The sequence below is a fragment of the Schistocerca nitens genome, chromosome 7 (genome assembly GCF_023898315.1).
Source record: "Schistocerca nitens isolate TAMUIC-IGC-003100 chromosome 7, iqSchNite1.1, whole genome shotgun sequence".
NCBI classification, from domain to species: Eukaryota; Metazoa; Arthropoda; class Insecta; order Orthoptera; family Acrididae; genus Schistocerca; species Schistocerca nitens.
Window position 1 is genome coordinate 194,342,774 of NC_064620.1, and position 12,532 is coordinate 194,355,305.

The 12,532-nt window shown below is 42.8% G+C and overlaps 1 protein-coding gene, 1 non-coding gene and 1 pseudogene across 2 annotated transcripts in view; 2 read left to right on the plus strand and 1 right to left on the minus strand.

Moving 5' to 3' along the window:
* The window catches only part of LOC126195185 (uncharacterized), a 600,884-nt gene that overhangs the window by 409,048 nt on the left and 179,304 nt on the right, over nucleotides 1-12,532 (plus strand). The window lies entirely within an intron of this gene.
* On the plus strand, nucleotides 741-858 carry LOC126195841 (5S ribosomal RNA; annotated as a pseudogene).
* Nucleotides 4,566-4,638, minus strand: Trnaa-cgc (transfer RNA alanine (anticodon CGC)). The gene has a single exon. It is a non-coding gene; the product is annotated as a tRNA-Ala (tRNA).

Genomic DNA, 12,532 nt, shown 5'->3' on the forward strand with positions numbered 1-12,532 from the left:
TCTTGTCCGCACCAAAATTAAATTTACCGAGAAAGAGGGCACTCCAGGTCTACACACCTTCAGATGTTTGACACAAAAAATATCCAAGGAATTAATTAAAAAGAGGAATGGGAGAAAGAAGAGACAGTCACGTGGGAACAGTTACATATTATAGGGGAGACTATATAGAAAGAAGATTTTCCACGATTTCCCCAAATCGCTCAAGGGAAATGCCGGGATGATTCCTTCGAAAGGATAGGGCCGCTTTCCATCTCCATCCTTCCCTAATCCGAGCTTGTACTCCGTCTCTAATGATCTCGTTGTCGACGACGTTTAACATTAATCTCTTCCTCGTCCTATACGTAGAAAACCGATAGACTAAGCCGAAGAAGACGCATATGAAACAAACTGGGTGGGACAAAATATGTGTAGATACTTAGAAAGAGTGGCTTCCATAAACATAACGGTAAAAAATATCACCTAGAGTGAACAACACTTTTTAAATATCGGAAAGCAGACGCACTATTAATCAGACAGACAAAGAAGAAATACATGAGAGAACAATACTAATTTCTTGAAAATAACCTTGGGGTACAAAACACGGGTGACTTTTACAGGACGTCAATGAGAAGATCCGTGGATATACACAACAGAATCTATGTTTCAGAGAGCAGGACGATAAATCTGCTCTGACAAATCACAACTGCAAGGAGCTATTCCTATACTTTGCTGAGCAAACAACTCCCCATAACTACCTACAGGGCAACGGCCTTGCCGCAGTGGATACACCGGTTCCCATGAGATCACCGAAGTTAAGCGCTGTCGGGCGTGGTCGGAACTCGGATGGGTGACCATCCAGGCCGCCATGCGCCGTTGCCATTTCTCGGGGTGCACTCAGCCTAGTGATACCAATTGAGGAGCTACTCGACCGAATAGTAGCGGCTTCGTTCAAGAATACCATCAGAAGGATCGGGAGAGTGGTGTGCTGACCCCAAGTCCCTCCTATCCTCCACCGATGATGACACGGCGGTCGGATGGTCCCGGTAGGCCACTCGTGGCCGGAAGACGGAGTGTTTTTTTTTTTTAATAACTACCTACACGATTTCCCAGGGAGACACCTGCACATGCACACACAGACTCTCAACAACCCATCTAGGACGAAATTTTTAAATATCTACCCTTAGATTCAAAAGTAACCGGACATCTAGGGAAGATAGCATCTTGGCAGAAGTAACGAAGCATGGCTGAGATGCTTACACAAATCAACAAGGGTATTAGGCAGACAGAAAAAGTTCTAGAAGAATGGTTCACAGCTCTCATCCACCCTCTCCATAAGAGAAGTTACCGCACAGCCGTGAATAACTACCGAGTGATACTTCTCCTTCAAGTCACATGCAACGTATTCTCACCATGTTATCTTCAGAGGCGAATACCTACTGAGTATTCTACTGAGGTGGTCGTGAGAGGAGCATATCTTCAACCTGAAAACAATACTGAAATAATAAGACAAGATGAAACAGCTGAGTCATTTACATTTTCGTGGAGACATGAATTGACTGACTGATAGTCACTTTTGATATCTTACATGGGCAGGGACTAGACCGAAATACATTAAGCCTCATTAGCCAAACACTCACGGAGACAACAATCAAGGGTGCGAAATATCAGATCCGTTTGAAACTAAAACAGATGTTCGCCAAGGAGATGGACTGTTACCACACACTTCGATCTCATGTTAGACAAAGCCCTTATGGAATGCGGGAAATATAGCTCCAAATCGCTGGGTAACCCACTCTGCCTGGACGAACACAGATCAAAATGTCTATTGCTTAGATTTTGCAGCAATTTAGCGACACTTGTGGATAGTGAAATCTCATTAATGAGATTGAATTCCCCAAAGAATGGAATGGAAAGGATAACCTACGTGTCTCTGTGAAAAAAGGAAAGAAAGAGAAGAAAGCATGTAAACTAAATTTGACATTCAGAAATTACACGCGAAATACGGGAAATCAAAAGGGTCAAGGGTCAAACAGTACTTCAAGTATGTCGGTGAGATCATAGAACAAACGAGGCTAGTAAAGGAAGCACTAAGAGTTTGATTACAAAAGCTCAAGAGAGCGTGCAGGAGAACGCATGATATCTACGACCTAAAAGTGCACATCCTAGATCAGACAGTACGTAATGAAGCTGTATACGTGAGACCGAACGAAGAAGAACGAATTCCAAGGAAAATTTTTAGCCTCCACAAAACGGAGGACCTAAAGAAAGAGAGATCCTGTAAAGAGGGAGAGAAATTGTCAAACTTGGCCACAGACATCGAAAAACGAGATTTTTAGTTTTTTAGACATGTTTCAAGACTGCCAACAACAAGGCTTAAACACAAGTTAATGGCACACAGTGGAAAATTAAATAATATACCAAAGATCTTGAGAAATTCCAGGCAGAAGAAGTGGAAGTAGTACACAAGAATCTGTTCAGCCGAAAGATAAACTGTTGAGAAGAATGAGGTTCCGAAGAAGCTGGAACCAATTGAACTGAAGAAAGAAAAAAAAGCGTATGGATAGAGAGTGAGAGCCGTATGGAAGAATGGCAAAACGAATCTCAAAGCACTGTGTGATCCAACAGAGCTCATAGGCAAAGCATAATCATAATAATAACAATAATACTAACAATAACAACATACTTTATTCATTACTTATAAATTACGGATAGTGTCATACATTACTTACCAGAGAGAACAAAAGGGGCCAAATTAAGAGTTGAGGCAAATCCCTTTCAAGAATAGTGTTTCTATTATAATCATCCTCTGCATTTCTTTATTTTAAGTGCAGAGGGATCATTGAACTTTGGAGTCAAATTTAACAGCTGTGACGTATTCTATGGCCAAGATGTTTGAGTTAAAAGTCTGCTTTCCACTAAGTTACTGCCGTCCCTGGCAAATTTGGATAGGCGTCTCTTAACCCATTCTTTGAAGAACCTTCAAAGTATCTATCTATATGATCCGTTTCAATGCTTTGAATGTACTCTTTTTCAAATAAAACTTAAAACCAGCTCTTACTTTAAATAGCTATATTGTGTCAGTACCTCCTGCTATATTTGGCACCAAAATCAGCTGCACATTTGTCCAGGTAAGACACAGACCTTCTTTTAAGGAGGTCCTGACAGGAAATTAAAGTCAGATGAAATGTTTTGAAGAGTGTAAGATCTTTTTCCCATTGAACTTATTATTCTGCTAAATACTTAAAAGCGTTGTAGCTGAAACGAAATCGAATTTCTTCAGTCTCACAGCATATCTATTTCGCCAACGTTTGAGATCCTGTAATACTGTAGCGAAGTGGTAGCAAGAGCTCAGTTGTTGAAGACGAGCGAGCAGTATAGGCGGCAGCTGCGTGAAACAAGCGCTGGATTGCCACATTTAACCATGTTGCCAATGGACGTCTGTTCGATAGTAGTACTTTCTTCATCATGCTGCTTGGACGAAATCGCACTGTAGGAAGACATTATGACTACACCATGTCTTTACTGACTCCGACCGAAGGAATTGGTTCCTCCCGTTGGCAGAAGACAGGGACACAATGGCTAGGAGGACCGGAGTACCTCTCCCAGTTAATGTTTAAACTCCATTTCTTTTATTCAGATTTCGCGGCCTCTCTGTGTTTGCACTTGTGGCTGGGTCCTATCTCACCATACACTCGATACGGTTCTGCGTGCATATAAGTATCAGTCAATGTAAAATAAATAGAATTCAGACTCAATGACAAATTCATTTGCGAAGTGGTTTCCGCGTGCTTCTGAAGCAAATAAGGAAACAAATAACTGCTTATCTTTCGGGCATTCTATAAACCTGCCTCTGTGTACGGTATGATGTTATCTGCTTTGAGCGCAGTATTTCATTAATTAGCAACTCCCATTTAGGCCTTTGGGCCATCCTGTAGTGTCAATAAAGTGCACCTTCACCTGTAAAAAAAAACATGGGAGGTCTTTACGTGATTGCAAACACGAATTTGAATATTTACATGCACATAAAGATCTCTGTTTATCTTTTATATTTGCTAACGAACTTAATTTCCAATTGATGACGGCTAGTAGGCTGGAATTATAATTACGAATAACTAAAACAATACACACAAACCGACATGAGAACGCCCAAATAAACTTTTGTTATCTGAATGTTCTAAGACGTTCGTGAAAGAAATGCGAAAAATCGGATAGAACTTGCTTACATCTATCCATAGTATCATAAGTTATATTTTGTGAAGCTAATCAATCAAGATTAATGTTCTGACAATCCAAAAACGTTTACTGTGAATTACAATGGTCCCGCGTAAGTATCGTTCGAAGGACTGGATATGCTAACTACTTCTTGTTACTATACTTAAACTTTAACGAATATCTATTTTTCGAACTTACAGCTTTGTGGTGGTGGTTAGTGTTTAACGTCCCGTCGGCAGCGAGGTCATTAGAGACGGAGCGCAAGCTCGGGTTAGGGAAGGATTGGGAAGGAAATCGGCCGTGCCCTTTCAAAGGAACCATCCCGGCATTTGCCTGAAACGATTTAGGGAAATCACGGAAAACCTAAATCAGGATGGCCGGAGACGGGATTGAACCGTCGTCCTCCCGAATGCGAGTCCAGTGCGCTAACCACTGCGCCACCTCGCTCGGTACAGATTTGTTCACGGAAGGATAACAGTCTATGTAAATAGTTATTTTGTTTGGAGAAGAACGTACTGGGAGAAACAGCTGAGCCACTGCTGATGTACAGTATAATAAAAGCGTAATGCCTTAGTTAAGTTTTCCGACCTCAGTGCCGGCCGGGGTGGCCGAGCGCTTCTAGGCGCTTCAGTCTGGAACCACGAATCCTGCCTCGGGCATGGATGTGTGTGATGTCCTTAGGTTAGTTAGGTTTAAGTAGTTCTAAGATCTAGGAAACTGATGACCTTAGACGTAAAGTCCCATAGTGCTCAGAGTCATTTCACCGACTTCAGTCACACGTTTTTTTTTTTTTTTTTTTTTTTTTTTTTTTTTTTTTTGCGGTTCAAATGATTCAAATGGCTCTGAGCACTAAGGGACTTAGCTGCTGAGGTCATCAGTCCCCTAGAACTTAGAACTACTTAAACCTAACTTACCTAAGCACATCACACACGTCCATGCCCGAGGCAGGATTCGAACCTGCGACCGTAGCGGTCGCGCGGTTCCAGACTGTAGCGCCTATAACCGCTCGGATACTCCGGCCGGCTTTTTTGCGGTAGCAACTGGGTTACATACTACGAAAACCTCACGCAACGTGAGTTCCATACAACATATGATTAAAGTCAGATTTAGTGGAGTGCTTGAACGCTGTACTGGGGGCAGAAATAGATTTACGACATAAAATAGGTTACGAAGTAGAGATGTGTAAGGCGAATGTCTTCTTCAGTTCTCCAATAAATTTCAAGTACTAACAGTACATAAACTGTTCAAGAATAACAAGAGAAGGTCGTATACTTCCAAAAAGTCTGGAGGCATGGGAAGACTACAGCTGGATTAGATCACACTCAGACAGAAATTACGAAATATGGTATTGTACTGTAAGGAGCACCCAGGAGCAGATACGGGTTCAGATCACATTTTAGAAACGAATAAAAACGGCCTGAAGTTTCAGAGAATCGTCAAGGAGAATGTGAAGATAGGTGACATAATGGGTATTGAAGGAACATGACGTACGTTTGAAGTCCTCTAAGGCTGTAGATACTGCGATAACAAATCCAACAGCTAAATAAGAATGAATGCCCCCGAAACTGTAAATAATAAAGGTTACACAGATAAATATATGTACAGTTGCAAAGAAACCTTGAGTAACGGAAGAAATATTGCAGTTGTTCAACGAAAAAAGGGAATACGAAAATGTTCTGGAACAGACAAGAGCACAGCAGTATATACTGCCTGAGAAAAAAAGGTTCAAATGGCTCTGAGCACTATGGCACTTAACATCTGAGGTCATCAGTCCCCGACAACTTAGGACTACTTAAAACTAACTAACGTAAGGGCATCACACACATCCATGCCCGAGGCAGGATACGAAACTGCGACCGTAGCGGTCGCGCGGTTCCAGATTGATTGCCTGAGAAGAACGTGGAGCATCCAAAAGGGGAGGAAGAAACGAAACGTCACGGGTTGACTCGGCAGGCGATGTTATTTCAGTAATTACAATATCTTGTTAAACTTACAAAGATTTTGGCAAAATGAGCCCAGATATCAGTATGATGTTGCATCCCCTCCGACCTGGATGCACTCATTGAACCGGTTGGGAAGGCAGTAATAAAACGTAACAACTATTGTAGCTCGTCCTCGATATCCTGGATATGGCACTGGGTGGAGCTGACGTCGGAGCCGGTGCCAAGGATGTTCTATCAGGGACAGATATGGGGAACTTGCTGGCCATGGGAGTACTTCATCATCATGCAGAAAGTTCAGACAGATTTGTGACATATGTGGACAAGCATAGTCCTGTTACATAATGGCTCCACGATACTGTCACTTGGAAAGTAACACGTGAGACTGCAGGATGCCATTGACGTACCGTTTCAGTGTAACAATTCCTTCAGCGTATGTAAACAGATGTGCTATTGTGTACCGTGTTTGTATGAGGTAAGAAGCGTCTGCGAGCAATATGTTCAAGCACATGGCCTTCGACACAAGGTACTTTATGTTTATAAAAGAATTTGAAACACTTTAGCGATAGCAAATATTTTATAATGTGGTGAGTTTTACCCACTTGACATTTCGTGTGTGAGGTTAGCGTAGAATGAACATGTTTTACAGAAAAAGATTTTAAAACTGAAGATGAGACATCAAGTCTGTTGAAATCAGTTCTCTTAAATGAAGAAAATTTTTATGCAATGTTGGTTGTTGAATGGATTTTTAGAAATAAAACAGATGGCTCTTAAGTACTCTCAAGATAAGAAAATTCCTTCAGTGATTGCTAGGCGTCACATGAAGTCATACCTGATGGCACTCCACACCATACCTCACTATGCCCTGCTGGGCATCTTCAAAACAGGAGACCTCTCTCCAGGCTGCCACCTTATTCGTATACGATGATCATCCTAGAAGTGACACCATTAGTCATCAGTGGAAGCTTCCTGATAGCAGTACTACTCCAAATGCAGCCGTTTGTGCTCTGCGAATGGCAGCATTCGCTTGGGAGGGTGTTTTCTGAAAGTCGCTTCCGTTGATGCTTGTCGACTAGGCAACGTATTTGAAACTGAGGAGAAACTGACCATTCTGGATGTGTCACTGCATTCTCTTAGGTACAGCCGCTCAAATAATTGGTAAGGAAACTCCTGGGCGGTAATCCTTGAAGGATTATGGCTCCTTCTCACGTTTGATAAATGCCACGACCTCTGCGTGCTTACCTTCCTTTGGAGGACTCCATATCCCTGAACTGTGTTGAATCCGTCTGAAATATTCACTATAGCGATGTACTGCAGTTGTTAGAGCATCTAATTTGTCACCAGTTGTGTCCCTCCGTCTGGGGCTGGAATTGGACTTATTCTGCCGTGAATGAGTCGCCAACTGCTCGTTGACCAGTGAAATGTGGGTGAGGTCTGAGGAATGTTCCACTGTAGTGAAATTTTCTGCGTCGGGTTCGCTGATGGTATTGTTGATATGTAGTGGCTGTGTTCTGTGGATCTGTGGGTCTTGCAGAGGAAACGCCGCGAACTGCCGATGCAGTCGCCGGGCCGGATATTAAATTCATGTAGCAGACCTACGTTCTACACCATGTGATATGTTTGCTGCCATCTCTGCTGTCGCGACTGCGAAATGTGTCCGTGTCCATATTGCTAAAACTATGGGGGGTTAGAAATTCGATTCATTCTTCGGTGTTGTTTGTTAATGAGGGACTCTTACCGAGTAAGATAATAAATCATCAACAACCACCGAAGAATAGCACCTTTCGTCTCTGAATGTGTGGGAACATCGCGGAGAATCTCATATAACAGAGTGATCAGGAGCAGAAAGAGAGGCGTAGCGGGTTGCGGAGGATTTTCCGGTTGGTTTTCTGAAAGCCTACTTCACAAGAAGAGACAGGCATCATGTGACTGCCATGTAATTCCGCGAAATGATCGTGACGTAAACATGAGATTAATTCGAACTCACTCAGTGGTTCGCATCGCATAGCATTCGCAATTACTTCGGCATAAGACGTAAGTCGTAGTGGTTAAGTGTACGCTCTGCCTGAAGGTGGTTCGTGGAATAGAGACGTAAATATAGATGCAACAGATTTATGAGATTATGAATTAGTCCATTATTATACAACTATCTCTGCAGAAGATGACAAAAATCTGTTTGCCTGGGACAGTGACTTTCTTTTTCACGTACATAAAGAAACCTCTCATAACTCTAAAATTCTTTCAGTATTCGGACATAATATCCCATCATCTTTCGGGCGTACTATCTTGATATCAATATTTACTCTCCCATATTTCGTTTGATGACCTTGAAGATTGCTGTACGGTAATCAGGCGAAACATCCAAAGAAGAGACACTGATATCTAGGTTGTACGGCTGAAAGATTATGGAATATTATTTCAGTATTGATGAGACACTGAGAAAATGACGGCCGAAGATTTCCAGCATAAGAAGTCACCCTCATTCTGCCAACGACCTTGTCAAAGAGGTTGGAGGAGGGGGCAGAGTTTCTTCGCACTCTCTTGCTCTTGGGGTGGGAAACTGCCACAAAAGGCGGTCGAATCGGCAATGGTCGATGGCATGAGGATGTAGAAGGCAATGGAAACCACTGCATTATAGACACATAATGTGTATCCGCAGGAAATATGGCCTGTAATTAAAAAATGTCATTATGATCTCTCCATTGGCAAAAGATTACGGAATAGTTCCCGATTCGGGTCTCCGGTAGGGGATTGCAAGGGGCAGTTGACTATGTAAAAGTGATTGCAATATCACCAGAAGGATAACGCACTACGAAATGGAAGATGTATGAAAAATGTGAAGAAAACGAAAAAGAACCGATGTTTAGGAAGCACTGACATATCAAATAGAAAATATAGAACAGCCTTAAGTGAAATTAAAAGAAAGGAGGCCAAAATTAAGATTGCCACGGAACTTCCGCTATTAAATGCAGAGATGAGAGCAGATACGTGGAAAGAGTCCACGGGGAGGGGGGCGGGTGGGGGGAGACGTATGAGGGAGAGATTTGTGTGATGTGGTCGAAGAAGAAGCGAAAGTCGATGTAGAAGAGATAGAGGCCCAGTAATATAATCATAATTTAAGAGCTTCCGAAGACTTAAGATCAGTAAGGCAAAAGTGATAGATAACATTCAATCACAAAACGACTCATCATGTTGGTGTGTAGAATTTATGAGTCTGGCGATATACCATCTGACTTTCGCATATCATACACATTTCCGAAGACAGCAAGAGCTGACAAGTGTGAGAATTATTGTTCGATCAGCTTAAAGGCTCATGCGTTCCATTAGCTGACAATAATAATACACAGAGGAGTGGTAAGAAAATTGGGGATGCATTAGATGACGATCAGTTTGGCTTTAGGAAAGGTAAAGAAGCAACGATGGAAACAAAAGAATGGTTCATGAGTGGGATTAAAATTCAAGGGGACAGGATACCAATCATAGGATTCGGTGATGACATTGCTACTCCCAGTGAACGTGAAGAAGAATTACATGATCTGCTGAATGGAATGAACAATCTGATGAGTACAGAATATGGATTGAGTGTAAATCGAAGAAATACGAAAGTAATGTCAAGAAGCAGAAGTGAGAACAATGAGAAACTTAACATCAGTATTGATAGTCGCGAAGTGGATGAAGTTCAAGAATTCTGCTACTTAGGCAGCAAAATATCCAACGACGGACGGTGCAATTAGGACGTCAAAAGCACTGCCAAAAAGGGTTTTCCTGGGGAATAAGAATATATCAAACATAGGCCATAATTAGAGGAAGAAATTTCTGAGAATGAACGTGGAACACAGCATTGCATGGTAGTGAAACATGGACTGTGGGAAACACGGAACCGAAAATAATCAAAACATTTTAGATGAGGCGCTACAGACGAATGTGGCAAATCAGGTGGACTGATAAGGTAAGGCATGGGGAAGTCCTGCGCAGAATAGAAGAGGAAAGGAATAGTGGAAAACAAAGACAAGAATGACAAGACATCTGTTAAGACGTCAGGGAAGTAATTCCATGGTACTGGAGGAAGCTGTAGAGGGTAAAAACCATAGGAGAAGACAGAGATTGGAAAGTTTCCTCATTTCGTGTCGGATATCCTCGTGTCAGGCATACTGCAGCAACTCGACGTGGCATGGACTCAAAAAACCTTGGAAGTGAACCACAGAAATATGGAGTTTTGCTGCCTGTATGAAAGTACGTAATTGTGGAAGTGTTGCCGGTACAGGATTTTGTCCAAGAGTTGAACCCTCGATTATGTCCCTTTAATGTTCGATGGGATTCATATTGGACGATCTGCATGGCGCAATCATTAGCTCGAATTTTCCAGAAAGTTCTTCAAACCAATGCGAACACTTGTGGTTAGCTGATGTGATGCACTGTCGTTAATTAAAAAAAAAAAGACAAAAATAGATCTTTATTTAGCAACATGAAATTCGTGAATGGTTGCACATGGTCTGTAAGTAGCCAAACATAACCCTTTCTAGTCAATGATCGGTTGAGTTTTACCAGAGGACCCAGTCCAATCTAAGTAAACACAGCCTACACCAATATGGAGCCACCATGATCTTGCACAGTGCCTTGTTGACAGTCTGAGTCTATGGCTTGTGGGGACGGCGCCACACTCGAACTGTACCATGAGCAACTAAACTGGGGACTCATCTGAACGGGCAACGTTTCTCAAGTCGTTAAGGATCCAAAGATATGATCACGGGCCTAAGAGAGGCCTGCAGGCGATGTCACGCTGTAAGCAAAGGCACTCGACTCAGCCTCTGCTTTCAGAGCTCAATAACGCCAAATTTAGCCGCAGTCTCCTAAGGTTGCCGGCCGCGGTGGTCTAGCGGTTCTGGCGCTGCAGTCCGGAACCGCGGGACTGCTACGGTCGCAGGTTCGAATCCTGCCTCGTGCATGGGTGTGTGTGATGTCCTTAGGTTAGTTAGGTTTAAGTAGTTCTAAGTTCTAGGGGACTTATGACCTAAGATGTTGAGTCCCATAGTGCTCAGAGCCATTTGAACCATCTCCTAAGGTTACGTTCACTGTACATCCCACACTATGTAGCTTGTTTACCAGCACTGACAATACTACGCTAAAGCCGTTGCTCTCGATGGATAACTGAAGGCCGTCGGCCATGGCGTTGTCATTGGTGAGAGGTAATGCCTGAAATCTGTTGTTCTTGGCCAACTCTTGAAACTGGATCTCGGAATACTGAGTTCCCTAACGATTTGAGAAACGGAATGTCCAATTTGTCTAGTTCCAACTACTACTCCAGGTTCAAAGTCTTAATTCACGTCGTGTGGCCATTATGACGCCGGAAACCTTTTCACATGTATCACCTATGTACAAATAACAGCTCCGCCAATGTACTGCTCTTTTATACTTTGCGTACGCGATGCTACAGCCACCAGTTTATATGCTTATCGATATCGCATAACTTTTGTTCAAATGGTTCAAAATGGTTCATATGACTGAGCACTATGGGACTTAACAACTGAGGTCATCAGTCCCCTAGAACTTAAAAAAATGGTTCAAATGGCTCTGAGCACTATGGGACTCAACTGCTGTGGTTATCAGTCCCCTAGAACTTAGAACTACTTAAACCTAACTAACCTAAGGACATCACACACATCCATGCCCGAGGCAGGATTCGAACCTGCGACCGTAGCAGTCCCACGGTTCCGGACTGCGCGCCTAGAACCGCGAGACCACCGCGGCCGGCCCCTAGAACTTAGAATTACTTAAACCTAACTAACCTGAGGACATCACACACATTCATGCCCGATGCCGGATTCGAACCTGCGACGGTAGCAGTCGCACGGTTCCGGACTGAAGTGCCTAAAACTGCTCGGCCACCGCGGCCGGCATAACTTTTGTCATCTCAGTGTTAATCGAGATGTGTTAAACTGATAACGATTCACGCAGTTGGTCTGAATGTTTGTTGTCTAGTCTCTTCGTCAGACTCGGATCGTTTGGTGTCAACGATAAGCAGATGCACATTAAATGTATTCACAGTTGCGGATGAGGACAAGCATCAGCTGTAGATTGGAATGACGACAGTGAAAATTTGTTCATTGCCGTCATTCCCTTTTATAGCTGATTGTTGTCCTTATTCTCAAATGCGAATAAATTTTTTTTTTTTGTATTTATAACGGCTGTGGTCGCCACAGTGCCTGTTCCTTTGGAATCGTGATCAAACTATCACAGGCACGGTAATATCGTATAAAATGGCTCTGAGCACTATGGGACTTAACATCTGAGGTCATCAGTCCCCTAGAACTTAGAACTACTTAAACCTAACTAAGCTAAGGACATCACACACATCCATGCCCGAGGCAGGATTCGAACCTGCGACCGTAGCGGTCGCGCGG